The sequence below is a fragment of the Typopeltis vanoorti genome, chromosome 18 (assembly GCF_054136105.1).
Source record: "Typopeltis vanoorti isolate ZY-2024b chromosome 18, IOZ_Tvanoo_1.0, whole genome shotgun sequence".
In the NCBI taxonomy this organism is placed as follows: domain Eukaryota; kingdom Metazoa; phylum Arthropoda; class Arachnida; order Uropygi; family Thelyphonidae; genus Typopeltis; species Typopeltis vanoorti.
This window is the reverse complement of record NC_143566.1, coordinates 50,696,370-50,723,960: the sequence shown is the minus strand read 5'-3', so window position 1 is coordinate 50,723,960 and position 27,591 is coordinate 50,696,370. Positions and strand designations below refer to the sequence as shown.

The 27,591-nt window shown below is 34.8% G+C and overlaps 1 protein-coding gene across 1 annotated transcript in view; it reads right to left on the bottom strand.

Annotated features, from left to right (window-relative positions):
- Positions 1-27,591, bottom strand: part of LOC150096663 (dnaJ homolog subfamily C member 5-like) — a 159,605-nt gene that overhangs the window by 30,592 nt on the left and 101,422 nt on the right. The gene's annotated exons all lie outside the window — the stretch shown is intronic.

Genomic DNA, 27,591 nt, shown 5'->3' with positions numbered 1-27,591 from the left:
AGTTTGACATCAAGAAAAGGCAAGGAATTATCCGTTTCAAGCTCAGCAGTAAACTTAATACTTTGATGTCGGCTATTGAGATGTTCGAGGAAAACCATAAGGGATTCATGTCCATGGCTCCAAACAATGAAGACATCATCCACATAACGTTTCCAAACTTTAGGTGTTAAAATAAAGGAAGAGATAGCCTTGGTTTCAAAATCTTCTAAGTAAATATTTGCAAGAACAGGAGATAAAGGATTACCCATAGCAAGTCCATGATTTTGTTTGTATATATTATCTTATTTCGGGCAGACAGACAAATTTGTCTAAATGCGTATGGAAGAACACGAGCGACATTACTTACAAGAGACAGCGAGCAAGTGCATTATCAAGTCATATCCTCTTCTCGGCTAATCCTAATGATGATAACCAAAGTCACAAAGTCTGCTGGGAAAAATCTACAAACATCTTCCGTTGCAGTGACGAAATAGAGAGAAAAATTGTGGAATTGAGAGAAATCATCTTCAATCCTGTTCATCTAAATAACAACTTAAGCTACAACCTCCCGGATAGTCATTCAGCTGTAATCATGTACTGGCGTTCACGTGATGCAGCAAGCACGCACTCTCCCAACAATGCAACAAATGAAAGAACAGCTTCAAATACAACTACAACGTTTTAATGCTAATTATGTATAAAGACTGTCTATGTTGTTCATAGTCTTTTAATCCTCAATGTTTAGTGTTTTTTCTTTTATAATGTCACCTGAAGAAGGCTGTTACAGGCCGAAACTAGTAGTGTGTTTATATTAAAACCTTTTTAATTAAATCTCGGTTCTAGTCATTCAATTTTTTTCATAAAACTATGTATGTTAACCGAGTCAATGATCATTCTGTCATATATATATATATATATATGATTACTCCTAATATCTGTATAGCAAGAAAATTATTACATCTTAAATACAAAAATTAATCTTTTGGACTTTTGCTTTGGCAAAGTTTTTGTAGATACAATTTCATGCTCTATAGATATTATTGCGACTAGCGAGTCGTTCCTGAGCCATCGTAGAGCAAGTGTAAGTTTTTGCAAGTATTAATTTCGAGAAACTCCTTTCTGAACTTGCTACCAATGTCGAAAAAATTCTCAGAGCAATAAACACATTTGGAACACTATTTTCTAAATTATTTTTGCATATGTATGACAGGACATCTAATGAGGAAGTATTTTCTGGAATTCGCCTTGCTATTATTTGTAATTCACTACATAAACATAAATCTGTTCCATCAATATCTCTAGAATTATCATGTGTTAAATAATTTTCCAATATCAAATATTTTTTTTAAGCAGTTCTGCTGAAGTAATTTTTTGAAATTCATATATATTTAAAAGAAAACTTTTAAATATAAAACCAAACTTTTCGTTAATTGTAGACCTGTGCTTGAATTTTTCATCAACAGATGCAATTGCAGTATCAATAATTGAGGTAGATTTTAAGGTAGATTTTAAACAAAAATCTACCTTAAATTTTTGTTTAAAATCTATTATGAATTCATCCTCTGCTTCATACACAAATTGTTTCTTTTTTTTTTCTAAGTCTAACTGTTTCTTGTTCAAAATTAGGCGTTACACCTAAGACCCCAGCGATTTTTTCCACCTTTGTTAACATATTTTCAAATTCATCCTCATTTTGGATTTTCATTAAAAAATTCTTTGTATGATTAATACAATTTATGGCACCATTTATATCAAGGCTCATATTCTGAAGTTGTTTACTTGTAAAGTTTATTTCAAAAAGTATATTATACCACATTACTAAGGATGCGATAAATTTGAACTTCCTTAAAATTTTAATAAGACTACTTGCTTCTAATTTCATGGTATTTCCACTTAATCCACATAAACTATCATCTTGAGATATTTCTTGCAGTGCTTCACACTGCAAGTGTGAAGCTTTGAACATCGGACAAATTATATCTTAGGGGCTTTAATGAGTCAATTCGACTCTCCCATCGTGTATCACAGACTGGTTTGAGTGTAAAATTACTTGTGTCTTTTGAGGTATTCCCATCGACGAGTCGAACTGGAAAAAAAATACATAGACGTTGTACCGCATCAAAATATGCTGTAGCATCTAAAGTATTAGCAGTGCAATTCACTACTAAATTTAATGAACGTGAACTACAGGGTACATACATTGCTCTTGGGTTAATATTTGAAATTCGTCGCTACATACCTTTTACATCACCTTTCATATTACTGGTGTTATCGTATCCTTGACCACCTCGTAAATCTTGTATTGGTAATGAAAATTTGTCTAGAGTTCCTAGTATTTCATTTGATAAAAATTCTCATTACCAATACAAGATTTACGAGGTGGTCAAGGATACGATAACACATATGTATCTTTATCTTTTATTCTTCGAAGATGTTCATTCATTATTGAATCAAACTTGGCTAGAAATTCGACAAATTTCAAAAAATTTCCATGCGAAAACAATGTCTCATTTGTTCCTCGAAATGATAAATTTTGAATAGCTAACATCTGAACTAAAGCAAAGAGTCGTTCTAATACTTGCACCCAATGTTTCTCCTCTTTTCTAATAACTAGAAAGTTCTCTTCATCAATGGTTTTCTTTTCTTTTATTCCAATTTCTAATTCTTTCCACTTATGGTAATTTTCAACGTGTCTTTGACTTTTTTCATGCGCAGCTAAAATAGAAGAAGCATTTTTCCAGTCCCTCAATCCAGAATCAGCAAGGTTAATCTGCCATTGATCAAATAATAAACAGCAGAAGCAAAATGCAGAATCCGTGGATTTTGAACACAATAACCACAAACGCTGCATTGTCTCGCCGTTAAATAGTCTTCGAGTATAATGAGTCATTGAAAATCGATTATTATCATCTTTCGGAAAATCAAAATTATGAATCTGTTCAGGTCCATGTTCGACTAATAGTTGACGTAATTGATTGATATTGGAAAATTTTACAGGACATCAAGTTGCTGGATCATTATAATTTAAATTTGTAAAATCAAATCCTTTTATGATTGGATCTGTAGAACAACCAGCTTCAGAATCAACAATACTCAATATGATCTGCAGATTTCCCCTTCAATGTTTTAATCCAATTTTTGGAATCTGCAGAATTCTCCTCCAATTCATTAATCAAAACTACGATTAATGAATTGGATCAATTGAATACGATTAATTGGAGGAATTATCCAACGAATAATCTTGAAGATTTTCTTCTTGTATGCGATTACGACCTTCTCAGCAAAGATATTTTAAAAATGCACCTTCTTAATTTTTTAATCTTTCTTCCTTTTCCGCTTTACTTTTGCGATATTGAAAACCCGATTACTTTTTATCCATATTCAAAATCCAGTAACTGAAATATTTATAAATAAAAATAAACTTAATTATAAAAAATATGGACTTTAAACTATTCAGTAATTCACAAATAAATTTTTATACATTTACTTAATGAAGTATTTATCAATTATATATACCTTATAAGTTATAACTATATAACTTATCTATTATGCATTTATAATCTAATAATTCAGCAATATCGTTTTCTATGAACATAATTAACAAATTTCTCAAATGCATCTGACTTAACGAATTCTGTAAATATTTTTAACGCATTTAAGTACAGAAAATGAGCGTTCACTGCTAGTATTACAAACAGGCAGTGTCCAGGGGTGCATTTATGCTTTTGGAGGCCCGAGGCACATCATTATGAGGCCTCAAAAATAAGCACTTTTTTTTTTAGTTTATTGAAAATAAAAGTCAACATTTGCATAATTAACTAATTTTAATAGCACAAGACAACATTGGTATACATATATTTGCATTTTAAAAAAAGAAAAATAAATCAGTTCAAATTTAATTTTAAAAAATTAAATAACTAAAAATTTTTTTTTCTGGCTTTGGTTTTAGCAAATATATCTATAATGTCATCATAATTAATTGAGTCCATTATATCTGATTCAATGCATAATAACAACATGTCACTTGTTTTATTTTGGTGCAAGTTGCTTCTTAAATAATTTTTTATTCGTTCAACACTGAAAATGATCATAGTTGCTACAAAAATTCTGAATACTGAAAAAATATTAAAGGTATGGTAATAATTTAATATAAGGATAAAAGTTATTTAAAAAAAAAATTAAATGCAAATCAAATTAAGCTTGCTAATCAAGGTAAAAATAGAAACTTCATCAACTGCAAAGTTCAGATATTCTCACTAAAAATAAAAATTTTGAATTTACAGTAATAAAAATTGTAACAAAAATCATATTTATGGAATTACAACATGGACCTAAATATAAATATAAAACGTATCAGTTTGCAGTAACATGCACAGTATGCCTCCCTGGTTGACAGAATGGTTAACTTATCTGCTTTCCAACCACCCAACTTTAGGTGAAAGGTAAATTTTGTCACCTAGTGAGAGACCACCTTACTTACTTACTGGAGGCCTGGGATTCACATAAAAAGCATATAATATATATATATATATATAGGATTAATTCAACTCCAGATTTGATTTTTTTAAGTTGCAGTAATAAGCATAATAATTCCAGCTTTAGTTCAAATGTAGAGGCAATCAATAGTAATGATAACTTGCTAAACTCGCTAAAATCCACTTTTTTACTCGACATTTTACCCTAAAATAACTAGAATCTTGATGCACAAAAAAATGAACTGCAAAATCAATTTAATTTATAAATAATAAAATTTGAAAATCAAATGCTCTGTTTATGTGATATAGAAACTGCTCTTACCCACTAATTAATACAAATAGCAGCAGCACACAAAAAAAAAAAACCACTGTTGTCTCAGAAACGTGTTTCAAAATGATCGAAAATTAAACACTCAGCGATCTATTCTTTCCTAACAGGATTCTGGGAAATCACAGGGCGATATATTCTTAAGAATGCTATGGATTAAACTGACCATATATTTAATCTCTAGATTAAACTGCTAAGTCAGTGATTGGTCAACACAAGTCAAACATTTACTAAAAAAAATTTCCAGAGAAGGAGATTAGAATTTAGTAATATTGATAAGAACAATAGTCCAGATAGTATAGAAGCGAAAACCATCTGTGACAAAACAAAACTAGTTTATTTAATTAAAAACACAAAAAATACAACCAATTTATTAAATATATCTTTATAGAGTTCATAATTAAAAGGACTCTAATAATAATAGATTTCCACAGATGTGTCTCATCTTGTTTTGGTGTTATCAAAATTATCAAGTTATTCTGAAGCATTATGAATTTTGCTATTTTATTATTATGCCGCTAATATTTCTTCAAATGCGGCACTTTTTACAACAAAACAGACTAAGTTATGTTGAATATATCTGTTTGCAAATATACTCAAAATCCCTTTGACCTAATAAAAATGTAGAATGCTGATGAAACTTCACCAACATTCTATCTGTTAAAATGCAATTATCCCCCCGTTAACAGATTATCGTCTTTAAGTGCACTGTATCACATGGAATTTCTTTACTGTCCTACGATATTTGACCCTTTTTTGCTGCACAATTTATTTATTGCGTCTCTTCCCAAACAAAAACGAATTTCACATGTGCGAAAATAAATAATCAAAACGTTTGTTTACATTGGAAATATTATGTTTCCAATGTCAAATATTTATATTTTTTAAATAACATTTATTGAAATAAATATGACATTTTGCTATCTTTCCTTGCAAAATAAAATTATATTATATGGGTCACACATTTCAATTTTAGGAACGATTTTTTTTTTTTTTTTTAATGAACAACAAATAATGTTAAACTGCATTACTCGGGGTTTTCGATTGCGAGTCTTTTTAATATCAAAAATTTATATCCAATGGTATTTTATCAGAGATTCTTCGCATTTGTCTTTTGCTTAAAACTGCAACAGTACAATCACTTTGGAAAAATAACGAATTCAAACAAAAAGAAAGTGCACATATGTTATCTAGCAGTATTTTGTGTGTGTGTGTGTGGTGATAATTTTGGGAGGGGGGGGGGGAGTTAGCCGTTAAAGGAGAATTAATTCTGTTATGAAAATTTTGGAAATAAAATTTCATTTTGACGCATGCACCTACACGTTTTGAAAGATAAAGTGTAGGGAAAATATCGCTACTTCAAAACTGCCGTTTATTTCGATTTGTAGGGAGTGATTGGGGGAAACCAAGAAAGTTGAAATGCAAAAACCTACAGATTACGTTTATAAAAATTATGTATTACATGATATGGTTCAAGATTTACATGTGATTCTCTACAAAGCAAAATTTAAAAGCGCGAATCTTTGCGCAATCTGTGAACTAACCTTCGAACTAAGATTATGAATAAAAAAGAAAACTTAATTTGGAACAGATGGAGGCTGTATTCATTTTTAGATTTGGATTTTCATGAATTTATAAAATAATTGTTTGACAAAAATAATTATCTTCAATCAAGTTCTGGGAGAATTTTAAAATGTATTGGCGATTAAAATAATTAGCAAAAAATTGATAGTGACATTGATCTTCCAAAGTGATACCATATGAAGTGAAGAAAGTATGAAAGGATTCATTTTGCACTGACATTAAAAACCATAATTATACGATAAAAACATGCAGCAAAATGAATATAACTCATAGGTATTTAGTCTGATATAACTTAGATTCCGGTTATCGAGAAAACAGCTAGCAATTGCGTTTCTTGATATAGGCAACTGAACATAGCTATTATGTATGCCAGGTAATCCAGTTTAGTGTTCTTTTCAGCGTGAAGGATTATTGCCTCTTCTAATGGACATGACGGTCAAACTACACTTCTTATCCATGTTCTTTTAGCAGGTGGACAGAATATTATTCAGGTTTGCTGGACGTGTATATACGTCCAGAAAAGAAATGGTACGCTTACATACATGAATTTTATGGAATACAGGAGTTCCTGTTTAGTTTTATATGTAGCAAAATCTGGCGCCCTGAAGTCTTAGTGCCCATAGGACTAGGTTCGCCTAATGATAAAACCGGCCCTGTATGTACGGGGGGGGTCTGGAAAGTTCTCAAACACCTAGAACAAAAATGATATTAAAGGAACTAATATAACCACAAGAGTATAAGAAAAAAAAATTATCTTCATAACTCTGCTACTAGTATGTTCTTTCTTGTGGTTATATTAGTTGCTTTAATATGATTTTTATTCTAAGTTATCAAAACTTTCCAGACCTCAGTCATATAGTTCTTGTTACTGGAAGTTATTTTACTACGGACAGACTGGAGTGACCAGATATTTGGAAAAACATAAAAAATATGTCTGTAATCATGATTATGGTCAGTCACATCCAGCAGACCATGTCATGAACATTTCACACAAAATCAAACGTGAAAAACCCACAATGCTCCATTACAACAAGTTCAAAGACTTTTAGAATCTACAGTTTCACTAAAAAACTGTCATTATAAAATTCCTGACATGTACTCTCAAGGGGTGTGCAGAATATTATTATTATTATCTGAGACTTTGAGAGAGTCAAGGATTCATTGAAAGAGGCTATAAATCACCTAAACTAGCTGTCATACCTTCTCTTAAATTCATTCACACCACATGCACTCGCTAGCCCTAAAATGAAACCATTCTACTCACTCACTGCTCTCTGAGAGAGAAACCTAGCTCTTGCCCCTTTCTTGACTGTGAACAAACTTAACTTCCATGGATGCCCCGTGTTCTCTCCCCATCTTCTATATTACGATTCATCAGACAACATCCTATAACACCCATTGAAAAGTTCACAGGTCTGTATCATATCACCGCTTTTCTCCTGCTAATCAGAGTCTAATCCATATACTTGCAATCTATTCTCATAACCTAAATTCCATAATTCCTATATTATCTTTGTAACTCAATCCCGGTAGACCAAATGTACACACAATAATCCAGTTGTGGTCTTATCAAATCCTAATAGACAAAATTACTTCCTTATCCTTACATGTCAAGGTTCGCTTAAACATCCCAATTATCTTCTGAGTTGTATTTGCAAATTTTGCTATGTGACCTTTGAACTTCTAATTCCTATCTACCAAAATGCCAAGATCTCTAGCCTCATCAGTTTCTTGTAACAGAACCCTGCTAATATAATATGCCACTGGAAGTCTCATCACACCAAAGTTCATAACTTTACACTTACTTGCATTAAACTGACAGTCATTTTCATTTGGCTAAATTTCGTGCCTATTCAAATCATTTTGTAAGTGCTGGATATTAGTAGCATCCCTGATTGCCCTGCCTATCTTTGCATCATCGGTAAACAATTGCACATCTCCTGTTAGACCCTTCCTAACGTAGTTAATGTATAGACTGAACAACGATGGCCAGGGACTGAACCCTGAGGTACAACCACTGGTCACCTTAAATCTGGCAGATTCACATCCACTGATCCAACTCAAGAGTATATATATTCCAATCCCACATTCTCCAGTTTATGCAACAGCTTCAAAAGGCTGTTGCATAAACTGGAGAATAAACTGGTATCCTATTAAATGCCTTAGTAAAATCCAACATTATCATAGTCTACCTATTCCCTTTATCCAACTTGGCCATAACATTGTTATAAACAGAGTATTGTTGTTATTATTTTATTGTCTACATATTATTATTTAGCACTTTTTCAAGATGTCTAACTACTGACCTATAATGATAGGTCAGTAGTTAGACATCGGTTTTTGCTCCACCCTTGTAAAATGGAACCATCATACATTCCTTCCATTCCTGTGGCATCATTCCTGAGCTAAGACTCAAGTTATACAAATGAAAGACCTAGCCAATTCAGCTGAACATTCCTTTAGCAAATGTGCTGATATTCCATCTGTCATCTTAACAAAGTGAGCATTCATTAACTTCTGCAGATAAAGTTATTCTTCCACATTCATTCATTCTTTTGCTTGCAACATAATGATAAAATTCTTTTGGATCGCCTTTAAGCTTGCATAGCTAATTTCTTTTCATACTCTGATTTAGCTTTCAGCACAACACTCATTACTTTTCTGGCCTGAGCTTTATATATTTCATAATCTTTCTCACTCTTATTCTCATGATATTCTTCCCACATCATTTTCTTCTTGTGGATCTCTTGTTTAATAAGATTGCACATCCATTTCACTCCAACTATTCATTCTTAGAACATTCGGGATACATTCAGATAATGCATCATTTTAGCAGTTTTTCAAAAGATTCCCATACATTGCTTACATTTTCCCCATCCAGCAACTTATACCATGGGACTAAAGATAGTATTCTCCTAAGTTAATCATAATTTCAAGCTTTGTAATTCAGCATGTAACCTGTTCTAATGGGAACATCAATATAATTAGATTACCAAGAAAGCACAGCATGACCACTATCATCAACTGGTGGTAAAATAGTCATATCTTTAAAAGAGATCCTTCTGATGCTATGAACAAATCTAACACTCTTTAACCTCGAGTTTCTTTCACATGCTGCTTGAGAAAGTTGTCTCGCAACAATTCAATAAGTTCAGCTTCATTGTTATGAGATTTCTCTTCTACCCAATCAATGTTTTGATAATTAAAGTCACCCATAATGATCATTCATTATGGTAACCGTCAGGGTAATTTGGTGATTCATTTCATCTCCTCCAAATGAATCTCCAAGTCTGTAGCAACAACCCACCATATTTCATCTTGCCTACACTTCACACTAGATAGCCTCAAACTTATTGCTACATGATATACTGTTACCATCATTGTTTTCTTGCATTTCTACCCTAATTGGAATTAAGTTATCTGATATCATTAGAAGTGCCCTCCCCCTCCTATCATTCCTAAAAATAATATATCCATTACACTCGATCCCAGTTACTATAGAATTTCAATAATGCCAACAATCTTAGGCCACATTGTATTGAATAAAGTAACGAACTCCACCACTTTGTTTCTGATGCTCCTGGCATTTGTGTACACACATATCAAATTACCACCTACCCTATTTTTATAATTAGATATGCAATCTATTTGGCCTTGTTGTAGAACTTTCTCTTTTCCCTCAACAGACATACTGAAAGATCTGAACCCAGAGCACATAATTTCATCCCTTCACTAGATACATAACCATGTTTGAAACCCTTCATATCTATCGCATCTGTATACTATAGCTGAATTTTGATATACAATGCCAAATAAATAAATAAAAATGCTAAATGCCAAATAAATTCAAGTGCAGGCTGTCCCTCTTATATCTTTTCTGCCATCAAACATACTCCACACATCTAAAACTTCACATCCATTTATTCTCCACAGCCTGCACATGGAATCATTTGCTATCATTGCCCTCCTTAACTCAGTATGTTGCATCTGGGTAGCAAACCTACAATTTTTACTTTCTCATTTCTGCAACAGACCTTCCATATCTTCTCTCATATTATATAACAAGATAGCTACATGAAACTACATTACTAACTTCCTATTGACAATTTTCCTCCAAATTAATCTGTTATCTTCCAAGACTTCAATATTATCAGATCTTACATTTGTCTTCTAAGGCGCTTTTTAGCCTATCAATCCTGAATGCTAACAATGTCAAGTTTTCTTTCCTAATATCCTCATTTTTAGTAAGATATTGCCAGTGATGCTGTCTCTTCATTCCTTTACTAAAAAAACACACGTACTAACCACAGTGATAAGTTTTAATACGTAAATATTTAATCCCAAGTATCTTGGGACATCCTCAGTACAGTAATTCAAGCAATACTAGGTATAACATACAGTTAGGGTGCATGATTACAATGGAATCTCAATATGTGTGCAGTAGCATGTTATAAAATTAAATTAAAATATAACTGGAAAAAAAAAAGATAACATATATAAAGAGATTATTTTACACAATTTTGTATGATAATTTCTCATACTTTAGGAATAGCAAGAACGTCATTGTGGTTTAAATTTGGTCTGTGTAGTAGGTCTTCAGCACTTTCTTTATATAAACGTTCATGTTTATATAGAGATTATGTAAAAGTTTTGTCTTTTCCCAATGGATCCTATGGTTTGGGTTTTCAACTCCGTGTTGAGCGAGACCAGATTTCTGCAATTTGAAAAGACAAATGTGGTCCTGATGTTCCGAAATGAGTTTCTGAACAGATCTACCTGTCTGTCCAAAGTAAGACAACTTGCAGTAGCATGGGACCTCATACATGCCAGGTAACATCAGAGGTGAGAGTTTGTCTTTAGGAGAAGATAACAAGTTATAGATCTGGTTGATGGGTTTGTAGGTAGTGGCAAGATTGTATTTCTTCATAATTTTTGAAAGACGTTCGGAGATGCCCTTGACATAAAGTATTGGAATCCCCTATGGGCCTCCAATAATCTCTTGTCTAGGTTGATGTGTGGGAAGTGACTGACGATTTTTTGAGTTGTTTAAAAATTGCATCTATTTAATATGGATGTATTTTTGATTATTTCTAGTTCTTGGTTTAGAGATTCTTCAAAGGAGCAGAATCTGTGTGCTCTGGTAACTAATGATTTAATGATGCCAAATTTTTTAATACGTAAATATTAAAATCTCCTAGATTGATGATGAGTGGAAGAATTGTGAATGTAGCGACCTGAAAATGTAGGCGTGCGATAAACAGACATGGCAATGGAACCATCTTTTATTCTTTGAATGTGCAAATCCAGAAAGGAGATATGCTGTGGAAGTCATAAATTTGCAATTTCACCTAAATGTTTTCCATATTTAGATTTTATACATAACACTGAGAGAAACATCGGCCATCTTTCCAGTATTGAAGCCAACAAACTTTGTTTCGAAGTAGCAAAAATAATCTATGATGCTAAGCTTTCGGACTTAAATATCCCACCATCAGAATTGAAAGCTCTTACCTCCTTAAAATGTAATAAAAACATAATCATCACCAGAGCTGACAAAGGAAATACCACTGTGGTTCTAGATAACAATTCATATGACCAAAAAATGAATTTACTACTCCGAGATCAAAATACTTATGTCAAACTGGATTATGATCCTACAAAATGACAACTCAGGAAACTAAATAAGTTACTTGATGAAACCTCTTCCTTAGATGAAGAAAAAATTAAAAAACTCAAGACATACCATGCTAGACCTCCTATGGCTTATCTAAGCTTCACAAGAATAACGTTCCACTGAGACCAGTCGCAGATTCTATTAGCAGCCTGACTTACAAGTTATCAAGATTCTTATCTAACCTTCTCCATCCTCACATAGGCCACCCAGCCTCATCAATTAAAAATTCCACAGAGTTTCATGCAAAAATAACAGACATTCAACTGTTAAAAACTGACATGTTAATTAGCTTTGACATTGTCTCTCTCTTCACTAACATTCCCCATAAAGAAACAGTAGAGTTATTAACTCAAAAATTTCCGTCTGATATTGTTGAATTATTCAAATTTGTTATTACATCCGGTTACTTCACTTGGAAAGGTAAAATTTACAAGCAAAAGGAAGGAATAACAATGGGGTCTCCCATATCGCCAAACTTAGCAAACCTGTTTCTAGAATACTTTGAAAAAAAAATTTTCACATTTGAACCCAAACCAAAAATATGGCAATGATATGTCGATGACATCTTTGCAGTCTGGGATCATTCCGAACAAGAATTACACCTGTTTCTAGATAAAATAAATCTTCTTCACCCTCGCATCAACTTTACACTAGAAAAAGAATCTCCACATGTTATCTCCTTTCTGAATTTACACATTCAAAGAATAAAAGATGGTTCCGTTGCCATGTCTGTTTATCGCAAGCCTACATTTTCAGGTTGCAATCTTCACAATTCTTCCGCTCATCATTCATCTCAAAAAATTTGGAATCATTAGTTACCAGAGCACACAGATTCTGCTCCTCTGAAGAATCTCTAAATCAAGAACTAGAAATAATCAAAAATACATCCATACTAAATGGATACAATCTTAAAACAACTCAAAAATCATCAGTTACTTCCCTACACATCAATCTAGACAAGAAGAAGCCCATAGGATTCCCATTCTTTATGTCAAAGGCATCTATCTCCGAACGTCTTTCAAAAATTATGAAGAAATATAATCTTGCCACTACCTACAAACCCATCAACCAGATCTATAACTTGTTATCTTCTCCTAAAGACAAGCTCTCCCTCTGATGTTACTTGGCATGTATGAGATCCCATGCTACTGCAAGTTGTCTTACTTTGGACAGACAGGTAGATCTGTTCAGAAACGCATTTCGGAACATCAGGACACATTTGTCTTTTCAAACTACAGAAATCTGGCCTTGCTCAACACAGAGTTGAAAACCCAAACCATAGGATCCATTGGGAAAAGACAAAACTTTTAAATAATCTCTATATAAACATGAATGTTTATATAAAGACAGTGCTGAAGACCTACTACACAGACCAAATTTAAACCGCAATGACGTTCTTGCTATTCCTAAAGTATTCTTATTTTTAGAGGGACCTGTGGCATAGTATAATTATTAAAAACAACACGTAAGTCCACAGTAATAACTTTAATTAATAAATAAGGTAGATATTTCGTACTAAAAATAATAGTATATCTTCAGTGTTACAAACAGATAGAAATAGAATACAAGTAACGAATATTCGGTGGATCACCTATTAAAATACAACGTTGTCACGAGCTAGGAAATGAAAGAAATTAATAAATAATTAATATTTAAGATAATTAGTTTTTTAATGATTACATAAAATAAAAGTCTCCCAGATCTTCGAGAGAGAGAGAGAGGCAATCATTTCGATTTAAATTCGGTCAGTGTAAAAAAGCAACTTTCTTTAAAGAGAAAAGAAAGTTCGCAGAGTTCCAATCTCCTACATTCCAGGAATCTCAGAACCTATAGGTAGAATTTTAAAAAAGTACCAATTGATTCCCACTTATATTCCTATCAACAAAATTTCTTCCTTATTGCCTTCTACAAAAGATAAACTGTCATCTCTGTCTTTGGCTGGCGTTTACAAAATTCTTTGTGAATGCGATGTTTCTTATTTTGGACAAACTGGCCATTCTATGGAAAAAAGAATTAAAGAACATCAATATTATATTGATTACAACAAACCTCAGAAGTCTGGTCTAGCACAACACAGTATTACCACTACCCATAATATCAAGTGGGATAAAGCTATTCTACTTGATAGATGCAAGTTCAAATATGAACGCCTCTTTAAAGAAAGTTGTGAAGCTTTTTTACACCGACCGAATTTAAATCGAAATGATGGCCTCTCTCTCTCTCTCTCTCTCTCTAGAAGATCTGGGAGACTTATTTTATGTAATCATTAAAAAATTATCTTAAATATTAATTATTTATTAATTTCTTTCATTTCCTAGCTCGTGACAACATTGTATTTTAATAGGTGATCCACCGAATATTCGTTACTTGTATTCTATTCCTATCTGTTTGTAACACTGAAGATGTACTATTATTTTTAGTACGAAATATCTACCTTATTTATTAATTAAAGTTATTACTGATGTGTTGTTTTTAATAATTCCTAAAATATGGGAAATTGTCATACAAAATTGTGTAAAATAATCTCTTTATATGTGTTATCTTTTTTTTTCCAGTTATATTTTAATTTAATTTTATAACATGCTACTGCATGCATATTGAGATTCCATTGTAATCATGCACCCTAACTGTATGCTATTCCTAGAATTGTTTGAATTACTGTACTGAGGATGTCCCAAGATACTTGGGATTAAATATTTACGTATTAAAACTAATCATTGTGGTTAGTACGTGCATTTTTTAGTGATGAATTCACCACAGGTTTCATTGTATAAAAAAAACTTCATTCCATTAATCTTTCTCATAACTCTCATATCTGTGGTCTAATATTCAATGAAGTGTTTTGTTTCCATTGCAGCTCTCAGATACATGAGCTAAAATTGGTTTGAACATCTTGTACACAGCTAGTGGTATGTTTTGACTAATTTTTTTTTTTATTCCACACAAATTGATTCAGTTGACTTCCTACCACACCAACTATGCTAATTCTGTTATCTATTTCCATATTTAATTTACCATCTTCCCTTAAAATTGTGCTTAAAAAGCTGAAATGTTTACTTATTTTTAGGCTCTCCAATTCAGGATACAGTTATTTTCAATGCTTCTGCCTATTTTCATTGTGTCTTTTTATTGCTCATTTTCATACCAAACTTATTACAGCATTTGTTCGATTTAGTCAGGGGATCCTGCAGATTTGTACTAGATTTATTTAGAAGTATAACATCATCTGCATAAACTAAAGATCTGAGATTAACATCTTCAATTTTGATATCAGGTTTAATACCGCTTTCCTTCATAAGGTGATCCCATGTAGATGATGAATAATGGTGGAGATAATATGCATCCTTGTCTCATCTGATTTAACAACAAACATCTTCCTGTTCCTATATCTCTTTCACTTCTACAACTGCTGACTTACAACTCAAATATAGACTAAGTATTGCTTGATATAGTCCATTAACATTATATAACTAGTGTTTGAACAGCTTTTCACTTGGCACCTTGTTACGAGTCTTTTCCAGATCTAAAAATTTTTTTCCGGAGAAATTTAAATACAGACCCTTGTTATAGTCCCATGATTTCTCAACTTTGTCTTAAACTGAAAATCTGATCTTGCAAACTTCTGTTTGGCCTGAATCCAGCTTAGTCTTTTCCAAACATCCCTTCCACAATATTTCTTAGCCATTTTTCAAGAATAATTGCATAAATCTCACCAGGAATACTCAGTAGAGAAATTGCTTTGTAATTCTCATTCAGTTTTATTTTTTCTTTTTATAGGTGGCTATCAGGAGTGCTCCAAACCAATCACCTGCAATTTGATCCTCTGACCAAGTCTTCTGAATTATGCAGTGTAGCCACAAACTTTTATACCTCCAGATTTGAGCATTTCTACTAGAATATCATGTACTCCAGCTGCTTTTCTATTTCAAGTATTGATATGTATTCCTGATTGCATTCCCACTGAGTGCTTTCTATCACACCATGCTCTCACTATTTCATTTTGGAACTCCACGGTAGACTCAGAATATTTTGAGATCTGGCATGGAGTGCTGAAAGGCATCCAGAATGCTTTGCCCCATTCATGATATTTATTCTCTATGTTGTTACCAAAGTCTTCCCATGACTTTTGTATAGCGAGTTTCAACACAGTGCTTTGCTTCCTTACATTTTTCTCTGTATTCTATAAGAGTGCAAAATCAGTCTGTTATTCAAGTTAAAGTATTGAAGTCAAATATGTCAAGATTTCAACATTATCAGATTTTATATTTCTATCGTCTAAGTCACTTTTTACTGTATCAATCCACCTATATCTTGGTCTTCCTCTGGGTCATTTTCCTACCAACCTGGCAGAGAACAATTGTTTTGCTAATCTTTCCTTGCCCATTCTGTTTAAGTGACCATACCACCTGAGATTAGCTCTGCTAAAGCATTCCTGGATGCTGACAATTTCAAGTTCTTTCCTAATATCCTTGTTTTTAATATGATATTGCCATTGATGACATCTGTTCGTGCCTTCATCTTTCTCAGCACACTCATATCTGAGTCTCTAGTCTTTGATCAAGACTAGAGACTTGATCTAGTCTTGATCCAGCTCTCAGATCCATAAGTTAAAATTGGTTTGAACACTGTCTTGTATACAGCTAATTTAGTGTTCCGACTAATTTCTCTCTTATTTCATATGAATTTCTTCAATTGACTTCCTACCATACCAGCTTTGTTGATTCTGTTTTCTATCTCCATATTTAATTTACCACTTTCATTAAAAATCGTGCTAAAGTAGCTGAAATGTTTTACTTGTTCTATAGGTTCTCCATTCACATTGCAGTTGATATTTTAAATTTTAATAATTTAAATAATTAAATATTTTAATTTAATAATTAAAAAAATTTAAATAAATAATTAAAATTTTTTTACATTGAATAACTATTTTAAATTCTTCTACCTATTTTCATTGTCTTTGTCTTGTTATTGCTGACCTTCATACCATATCTATTAAAACAGTTATTCAATTTAGTCAGGGAATCTTGAAGACTTGTAACGGACTTATTTAGAAGTATAATATTATCTGCATAAAGCAAAGGGCTGAAATTAACATCTCCAATTTTGATACCATGTTTAATACCACTTTCCTTCATAATATGATCCATATAGATAATGAATAACACAGGAAATAATGTATATCCATTAAACCATCTTCCTGTACTTCCTTCAATTCTAACTGCTGACTTAAAACTCAAATAAAGACTAAGTATTGCTTGATATAATTTTCCATTGACACCATATAACTATAACATATTGAATAGCTTCTCTCTTGACACCTTGTCATATGCCTTTTCCAGATCGACAAAACTTAAATACAGATCTTTGTTATATTCCCATGCTTTCTCAACTATTTGTCATAAAGTAAAGATCTGATCCTGACAGCCTCTGTTTGGTCTGAATCCAGCTTGTTCTTCACCAAGCTTTTCTTCCACAATTCTTCTCAACCGTTTCTCAAGTATTCCTGCATAAATCTTACCAGGAACACTCAGTAGGGAAATACCTCTGTAATTCTCAGATTCAGTTTTATTTCCCTTTTTATATATGGGTACTATGAGAGCTCTACTCCAATCATCGGGAAATCGTCCCTCTGTCCAGGCCTTCTGAACTATGCAGTGCAACCACTGTAAGACCTCCACTTCTGGTCGAATATCATCTACTCCTGCTGCCTTTGCACATTTCAAGCCTTTGATGGCTTTTTATACTTCAAGTATGGATATGTATCCTGGACTGTATGCCTGTGGAGTGTTTTTTTTAACCACTGTGCTATCACTGCTTGTTTCATTTAGCAATGTTTCGAAGTAATTACTCAATACTTCAAGGATATCCTTTTCTCCAGTTTTCACGTCACCTTTATCATCTCTAATTCCGCTTACAGCACTCTTTCCTCCATTTCTGAGCTTCTTCAACAACCTCCAGAATATCTTGCCACCTTCTTGATATTTATTTTCTATACAAAGTCTTCCCATGACTTTTGTTTAGCTAGTTTTACACAATGTTTGGCTTTCTTACATTTGTCTCTGTGTTCTTTAAGAAAACTGAGTCCACCATGGAATTCTGATTTTTCTATCCTTGCAGAAAACCTCACCACATGTCTCTCTGGCTGAATCAGAGTTTTCTTCAAGGCTTGCCACTGAATCTCAAAGGTTTGGTTCCTTTTCTCAAACTGTTTCATTGTTTCTTCAATAATCTATGTATTTTAGTCTAGAGTTCACATCTGAGAACTGCTCAACTTTTATTCGCTTTAAAACTTTCTTTCATGTTATTATTTTCAGAATGAAATTCAATGTTATCCTGGTCAAGACTAAATAGTGATCACTTCCAATTTCAAATCCTCTGTACACTCTGGTGTCCTGCACCAGGGAGAAAACATCACTATCGACAGGAACATAGTCAATGAGACTTTTCTTATTCCTTGCCTCTTCTCTCCATGTGAATTTGTGCACATTTTTATGTTGGAAGATGATGTAAGTAATAACCAGTCCATGTCCTGAGCAGAAATCAAAAAGGTATTTGTCATTATTAGCTTTGCTCTTTTTCTTTTCTCTTTGATCTGGAGGTGGAAGAAAATGTCATCAGGATGGTCAGTTACTTTAGATATTTAGGCTGAACAATGAAAGAGGATGGTGAGGCTGAGAAAGAAATGGGATGCAGGATACAAGCAGGATGGAGAACTGGAGAGAGATGGCTGGAGTGCTATGCGATAATAGGGGGTGCCGATCAATCTAAAAGGCAAAGTCTACAGGACAGTAGTGAGACCAGCTATGATGTATGCTATAGAAACTGTGGCCCTGAGGAAAATTACATCAGCAGGATGGAGGTAGCAGCAATGAGAATGCTTAGGTGGATGTGCATTGTGACCAGAAGGGATAATTTAAGAAATGACTATGCAAAGGGAATGATGAAAGTTACGAACTTGGGAGCAAAGATACAGGAGGCAAGGTTGAGATGGTTTGGTTATGCAGATGTGCAGGGGAGGAGGAGGAGGAAGCATGGACGGCCAAAGAAGAGATGGAGGAGGACATGAGGATGAAGAACTTGGATGTGGCTACCGCCCAAGACAGGAAGTTGTGGAGGAGACTCACCATGAACAGTTACCTTAAGTGGGAAAAGCTGCAGAACAAGAAGAAGAATTGGCTTTGCTCTTTTCTCCAAATTTTCCAAAAATATTTTTGTATGTCTGACAATCATTTCCTACTCTGCTATTTAGATCCCCAACAAGGACCAACTTTTCCTTTTTCATTGTGTCAGTTGCTTTCTCTAAAGCCTCAAAAAATTCCCCCACTTCTACCTTAGTAGAAGCTTCTGTGGGACCATAGGCACAAATAAGTCTCATTGTCCATTTCCCCATTCTGATATTTGCCCACATCACTCTACTTGAGACTGCCTGCCATTCAAGAAGATTAGCCTCATATTTAGTGTTGAATACTATGGCTGCTACTCCTTTCCCTTGATTGTCATTGCCTGAATATAACATTTTGTATTTATTGCTCAGAAAGATCTCACCAGTTTTTGTCTTTTTTGTTTCAGTCACCCCTATTATGTCGATCTAATTATCTTATTCCTCAGCTAACTCCATTTTTTTGCCATTCAGGCTTCTTATGTTAATAGTACTGATCTTTAACTCTGGTTATGTTGAGTTGGGGTGTGTTTTAAGATTTGTTCCAGAAGCTGACTTTCCGCTGTTTGCCCTGGTTCCCTGGCGAAAACAACGGGGGCCTTGTTTAACCGGGCGACACCCCAGCTGGCATGAAATTCTGTCATGTTGTGCCTTCATTTAATAAGCCAATAAGAATACAATTTAGTTGGCTAAATCCGAAATTGCCAGCCCATCCTCGTTTGTTCAGTATCCAGGTAGATACCTAACAGGGTGCATGACGAGAAGGTGAGGATTGGACATTAGGTCAGAAGCCCTGGTCGGTTCTCCATGTTCTTTAAAGGCTACGTGGAGGTCTCCTCTCAGTTATACAGCTTTGACCCTTAAGCATTCGTCAGTTAATTTCCCTTTTGAATTTTTCGTGAAAAATGATGCAACATCTTGGCCTGAACTGTGAGCAACAGCTGCCAATTTATGTTTTTGCTTTTTCAAATGCTGTTTTATATCAGAATGGCTTCCATGTTCAATTGAAAAAACTGAATGACACACAGTACATTGCAACTAGTTTGCTGTTTCATTGTCTTTCAAAAAGGGATATTCTTCTTTTAAATCCCAAATGAAACTACACTTACTTTTTGGCATGATAAAATCTGGATGAAATATCGCCATTCACAATATATACTCGCTTTAACAGACTGGCATAAGAAACACAAAACAATGGTATGGTGGTAGACAAAATAACCTTGTTACTGCCTGGATGCAACATTTTTGTCCTATTGCAGAGAGAGAGTGTTCATAATTGTCATAGCATGCAGGTTTTCAATCTCAAGCTATCACATGTCACCAGCAAAAAAATTATCATCATCAAATTCCTGCCATGTACTCTCAAGGGGTGTACAGGATCCTTTCCATATTCAAACATACAAGAATGAAGTCATGCCACGAATTCAAAAAAGAGATAAAATGGGACTAAAGTTAAAAGGGGATAAAAAGGGACAATTAACACATCCCGTTAAGGCTTTGTAGGGACAAACAGGACCAGAGTCTAAAAAAGGGATGTCTGGTCACCCTACATTATGGGATACTAACACAATTAATATGAAGTCATTAGCCTTCACATTAATTGCCTTAGCATCCCATATATAAAAGTAGCCCAGTCATGAAGGTATTTCATGCATAAACTTTGTTTGCTTAACTTGGATAAAGGATGTGACCAAGAATATAATTTCTTGGTATCTTTAATTTGTTGTACATTGTGGACTGAAATATTTTTAATATTTCATGCAAACACTTGTAGGTTTCATATAAGAGATAAAAAAAAAAAAAATCAGAAGAGTGGTAGATACATTTAATTGCAAATGACTTTATGCGTAGGTTATGCAGGAGGAGTGGTGTGGAGTTTGTGGACATGTGGAGTGAGTTTGATGGGCGAAAGGACTTATACATGATGGATGGTTTGCTTCTGAATGGATTTGGTGTGCAGAAACTGGAAAAGTGTTGCTGAATGAAATGAAAGTGGATGTGCAGAATCAGGAAAACTAGAGCTATTGGGAGGGAGGGGAGGAAGTGTATATGCAGACATCAGCGAGGCAGCCTGAGCTAGTATGAAGGACAACAAATCAGAATGGGATAGTTAGTATAATGCATCAAGATAGGGGTGGGACTAACAGGCCTGCACTTCATGTATACTAATGCCGTATTAGGAACAAGAAGGAAGAATTTTTGGCCTTGGTTGGTTCTTCCTGGCCACAGGTTATTGGCATTAGTGAGACATGGCTGACAGACGATGATGTAGCTAGTGGGATAGAATGTGAAGGGTATAGTGTGTTCAGGAGGGACAGAGAGAAAAGAATGGAGGGAGGAGTGTTATTGATGATAGCTGATGAACTGCAGCCAAGTAGAATTGAAGTTGAACTGCAGAATAGTGAAGAGAGCATATTTGAGGCTATTTGGTGTGAGATTGAGACTAGTGGAACAAAATATACAGGGTTAGCCTAAAAGAAATAGACATTTCCAAAGTTTTACAGAAAGAAGAGTTTTAATAGCATGGCTGAAATACTTACATGGTTTGAAGAGTACATCCTGAAGTTTACATGGGTAAGTTAGAAGTGTTCTATGTGTGACTCTTTTTTTTGTAACACAAAAAATATCAACGCAATAGTCCAGTTCTTTCCAAACACTTCTCAGCATGTCCATGTCAACAGTCGCAGCAGCTACTGTGATGCGTTAAGATCATCCACACTTGTGTAAGGAAGGGAGCAACAAAAACTCTGTCCTTTATGTACTCCCATAAGAAGTAGTCACAGGGTGTTAAATCCTGACTTCTTGGTGGCCAACATGTAAGAGCCATGTTCTGGGCGGCTGAACGTCCAATCCAATGCCGAGGCAAATTTTCATACAGGTAATTTCTAACTTCAAGGTGACAGTGCGGCAGAGCACCATCTTGGACATATATGAAATTGTCACTGTCTTCTTGTAGTTGAGGCATCAACCACTCACGTAACATGTCTAGGTAAGTTATTCCACGCACTGTTTTTTCCTGGAAAAAGAATGGTTCCATATGCCTTTTTATGGGATAAAGCGCAAAAAAACATTCACTTTGGGTGAATCCTCCTCACATGCGCCACTACAGCTCTCGGGTTTTCAGTTCCCCACGTTGTGTTTGTTCACTGTACCACTAACGTGGTACAGTGAACCGAAAATTAGTCGGTCAAAGAAATCATCACTTTCTTCACTCTGTTGCTGCATGTACATACAGAATGAGTGACGGAGGATTTTGTCGTTTTCACTGAGGTTCTGCAGTAATTGCAACCAGTAAGGGAACATTCATAAACGTTTACGCAAGATATTCCACACAGTCTTTTGTGGAACTCAAAGTTCTAAACTTGCACGTCTTGTTGACTTCTTTGGGCAGCGCTTGTAAGTCTCATGAACACGAGTCAGTGTTTCCTCAGATACAGGTGGTCTCCCAGGACTTTTCCCCTTGCACAGACAACCAGTTTCCTTAAATTTCTTGCTCCAATCGTAGATTGGCTGCCTTGTGGTTGGTTGTTTACCATACCATGTTGTAAAACAACGCTGCACGACAATAACAGAATTTGTTTTTGCAAATTCAATCACGCAGAAAGCCTTCTCCACCTGGCTAGCGGCCACACTGCTCAATTTACATCAAGGGTGCTCACATGATGCCGATGTCATGAAGACAAACGAAAAGCGGAGGTCGTAAACTTGAGGACTTTTTCTATAAAACAGTACTAAATGCTTTCTGATGTAATAAACAAATTTCAATTTAAGCATTTAAACTGTCTATTTCTTTTAGGCTAACCCTGCACAGTTGGGTGCTGCTATAGACCAGGTGATGGTGGAGATAGTATGCATAAACAAAGAGATGCAATGAGTGGAAGGAGGGTAATTATTATGGGGGATTTCAACTATGGTAACAATGATTGGAAGGAGGAGAAGACACATGGGAGGAAGGAATTGGATTTTATGCAGTTATTAAGGGATAACTACCTGAGACAGCATGTAATGGAATATAGAAGGGATTCAATAGTGCTTGACCTAGTAATTGCATCTGAGAATTTGACTGTAATGAATATGACCATGTTGCCACCAATTGGTGAGAGTGATCATAGGGTCTTGACTTGAGAGTCAGCTAAATGTGTGGAACTTTCAATTAAGAAAGGGTACATGTGGAATTACTGGGCTGGTAAGTATGACAAGCTTAGGAGATTGCTTGGTTCAATGCCATGGCATTGAAACTGCAAGGGCTGGAGGTTGATAGTGCATGGGAAGTGATAAAGGAGCGTTTGAAGGAGGTAATGGCTGACTGCATACCTAGAGTCCGGATAGTAAATCAAGTAGGGGTTAAATGGATGAATAACATCATTAAGTTTGAGCTGCAAAAAAAGAAACAACTGTGGAAGGAATTTAAGAAGAATGGTAATCTGCAGGCACATGAACAGTATAAAGCACAAGCCCGATGGGTAACGAGTGTGGTAAGAAAAGCAAAAGCGGATTATGAAAGGAAATTAGCCATGCAAGCTAAAGAGAATCCCAAACAGTTTTTTCTGTTTGGGAATATGCTGCAATTAAAAGAAAAAATGTATACAGCAGAATGATTTTAAGGAATGCCGATGGTAGGGAGGTAACTGAATTAGTTGATATAGTGGAATTACTGAGTGAGCACTTTGCAAGAGTATATCATCCAGGTGGTGATATTGCAGGAATGAAGGAACCAATAGCTTATACAGGAATTGAGGTGAATAGTATATTACAAAACCTTAATATGAATACATCTGTGGGATTGGATGGTATACCAGCTTAGGTTTTACGTGAAGCGGCAAAGGAATTGTTATTGCCCTTGACCATTGTTTAATTCGAGTCTTGGGTCTAGATTAGTCCCGAGGGGGGGAGCGGAAAGAGGGGAAAATAGTACCACTGCATAAAGGAGGCTTCAGGACTGCTGTTACAAATTACCGACCAATCAGCATATCAGGAGTCATTGTCAAAGTATTGGAGAAGTTGGTCAAGAGCAAAATACAGGAATGGATAGATGGAAATGGGATACTGTATGGGGGGGGGGGCAGCATGGTTTTGTTAAGGGTAGATCATGCCTCAGTAACTTGCTCACATTATATAATACAATGACAGCTGAATTGGATCAGGGTAATGAATTTACAGTGATACTGCTGGACTTTGCAAAGACCTCTGACAGGATACCACATGGAATTCTAATCAGTAAACTGCAGCATATGGGAATGGACATAAGGTTGGTGAGATAGATAGGAGGGTGGTTGATGGAGAGATATCAGAAAGCAGTTTATTCAGGAGTAGAGTCCAAAAGACGGCTTGTGACTAGTGGTGTGCTGCAGGGTTCTGTTCTTGGACCACTACTTTTCAATTTGTTCATTAACAATATAGGAAAGGATCTGAGAGGAAGTGTTCACTTGTTTGCTGATGATGCAAAGTGGGTAGAGCAATAGTGAGTCCACAGGATATTAAAATTTTGCAAGATAATTTGGATAGATTGGAGGACTGGGCTAAGAAGAATGGATGTTAATTTAATGTGGCAAAGTGTAAGGTTATGCATTTTGGGGTGAAAAGATTAGCAGCAGTATACTACATTGGTGGAACTGTGCTCCAGGAGAGTAACGAGGCCAGGGATTTGGGAGTGTTGGTGGATAGGGAGTTGAAGTTTAGGGGGCTCATTGTAAAAGTGGCTAAATCAGCTCATCACTTGGTTACTGAAGAATACTTTGATGAGCAGAGACAAGCAAGTTATTGTTCCTCTGTATCGGGCCTTGATAAGACACCATCTTGACTACTGTGCCCAGATCTGGGTGCCATGGTTTTTTCTTGATGGGGAGGAGGTAGAGAGGATCCAGAGGTGAGTGACCAAGATGATAGCAGGTCTATGGAATGAACCTTATGAGAACAGGTTGAAGATTTGTGGGTTGCAGAAATTGGTTGATAGGCAGAAAAGGGGTGATATGATTGAGACATTCAAATTACTGAAGGATTTCTATAAGATTAATTCAGAGGATATTTTTCAGAACAGGTCTGGTGGTGGGAGGACTAGGGGCCATCCATGAAAACTGGGCAAGAGTGTGGTTAGCAAAAGGTGTTAGAACTAGGTTTTTTACTTGGAGAGTGGTGAATGAGTGGAATAAGTTGCCAGAGTCTGTTGTGGGTACCAAGACTGTAAATGAGTTCAAGGCAAAGTATGATAAATACTGTGTGGAAGCTGAACAGTTGTTCTTGACATGATGTTTAGAGCCTCCCTTGATGAGTCTAAGGACTCCTTGGAGTTGCCCATAATAATAATACATTAACAATGAAGATACTAGAAAGGAATAATTTTTGATCGACTAGAATCATACATTATTTCTACTTAATATTCAATAATGTATTAAGCAGAGATACTTTACAATTCCTAGTCACTTAAACAGGATGAAAAATACTCCAGAAAACAGACCCAGATGAACACCATTATACTTATCTACTTGTGGATTTTACACTACCAAGTAATAAAAAAATAAAAAAAAAAACTGGTACAAAAAAACCTACAAGCAGATGGAAGGCATAGCTATGGACTTCCTCCGCTTCACTGTCAAACTTTTCATGAAAAAGTTTGAAAATCTGGTTCAAAATTTCATCCCTCTCAAATCCATAATATGGCTATGTTATGTTCGATACATTTTTAGCACATTTCACCACTGAAATGGAAAACAATAACTATCTACCTTTCGACATATTAGTCACCTGACTATACAAAGAATCCTATCTTTTCCTGTCTACAGAAAACCTACTTGCACCGAAAGGTACATTTATAACATCACACCTCCCAGCAGTATGGTATTATCACAATTTGAGTAAATAGAATTATCTGCTAACAACCGTAGCCTCTCCACTGAACTCCATCATCACACCACGACACTTTTTCAGCCAATATCTTCCCATTTCACAAAATCATCAGCGCTCTCTACCCATCCCCCAAAACCTAGAGTGCACACAAAAACCAATCCACTGCCATTCCTTGCTTCTGAGGCACCTGAGAAAAAATTTCATACATTCTTAAAGAGGTATAATATACACTAACTTCAAGCCATACTAAAAATTAGCTACCCATATCACTTTTAAGATCATCTATGTCACAGGTTCTTAAACTTCATCTACGACTCCTTTTTCTAAGACAAAATCATTAGCAACCCCTGTAAGTACTGGTTAGGTTTTTAAGTACTGTAGCGTCAGGTTATGAACAGTTTTAAATAAAAAGAGAAATAAAAATAATGAACATATTTACTGCAAAAGATTACACACAGTTATATTTAATATAATTAAATTTTTATAGTTATCAAACTTTATGTAGGCAGATAAAAAAAAGAAACCAATAGAAGTCATTACTTTATCTTAGTTAATTATATAAATGATTATTGAAATCGTGTTTGTGTAATCGCGTTTGACATTTATTTAAGCAATAAACTAAATAAATATAGAATGAAAGGGTGTAGTGTATAACAATTTCAATAGTTCTATGATAAATATAAAATTTATATTTATCAATGTTTGCACCAACCCCCAGAATCTTTTTTTTGTTTTTTTTGTGACCCTCCAGGGGTTTGTGACCTACAGTTCAAGTACTACTGCTCTATATCATCCAGATCACCATATCTACAGTACCTCTTGTTCCTATAAACTAGCATACTTTAGACAAACTGGAATAACAGCTAATATCCATTGGAGAAACACAGAGACTGTTCATTATCTACACTTTTGTAGATAACAAACTCTACAGTTACTCTGTGATGGCAGACTACACAATAGATGTAAATCATTTCTCCCTGGGATGGGAGAAATCTCTCTTTGATGCAGAAGCAAACAAATCTGAAGGACTATTTCTAGAATGCGCCATAGCATGGTAACGTTCTCTAAATCTAAACAAATTTGATTCCCTCAATTACCAAAAATCTAGAAAATCGTCAACCTTGAGACCAGCACGTTCCCATCACTTAACCCATAGAAGGGACCAGTTAGGATGCTAGCATTCTACTTAATTATACTCAGTCTGCATTTGCCTTCTTGCTAGTGTGCCTGCATGCATGTGCTTAGTGCACATCTTTTTGTCCACGAAGATGTCTTGGTAACGAAGGCAAAATATTGGCCAAATAATTTATAACCATATAGAAATATAAAAACTGATCAAATCATTTATTAAATAATAGACCACTTAGAAGAAAACTGCTGCCAAGAGATTAGTAGTGAAATTTGAATTGCACCGAATTCTCATAGTGCTCTAATACATTCCTTGAGAGAACATATTAGGAAATTATATGAGACTAATCACCTAGGCTAATCTGCAGGAGAAAAAAAATGCAATTTTTTTTTCTGCAGATTCATAAAATTCATAAATTTA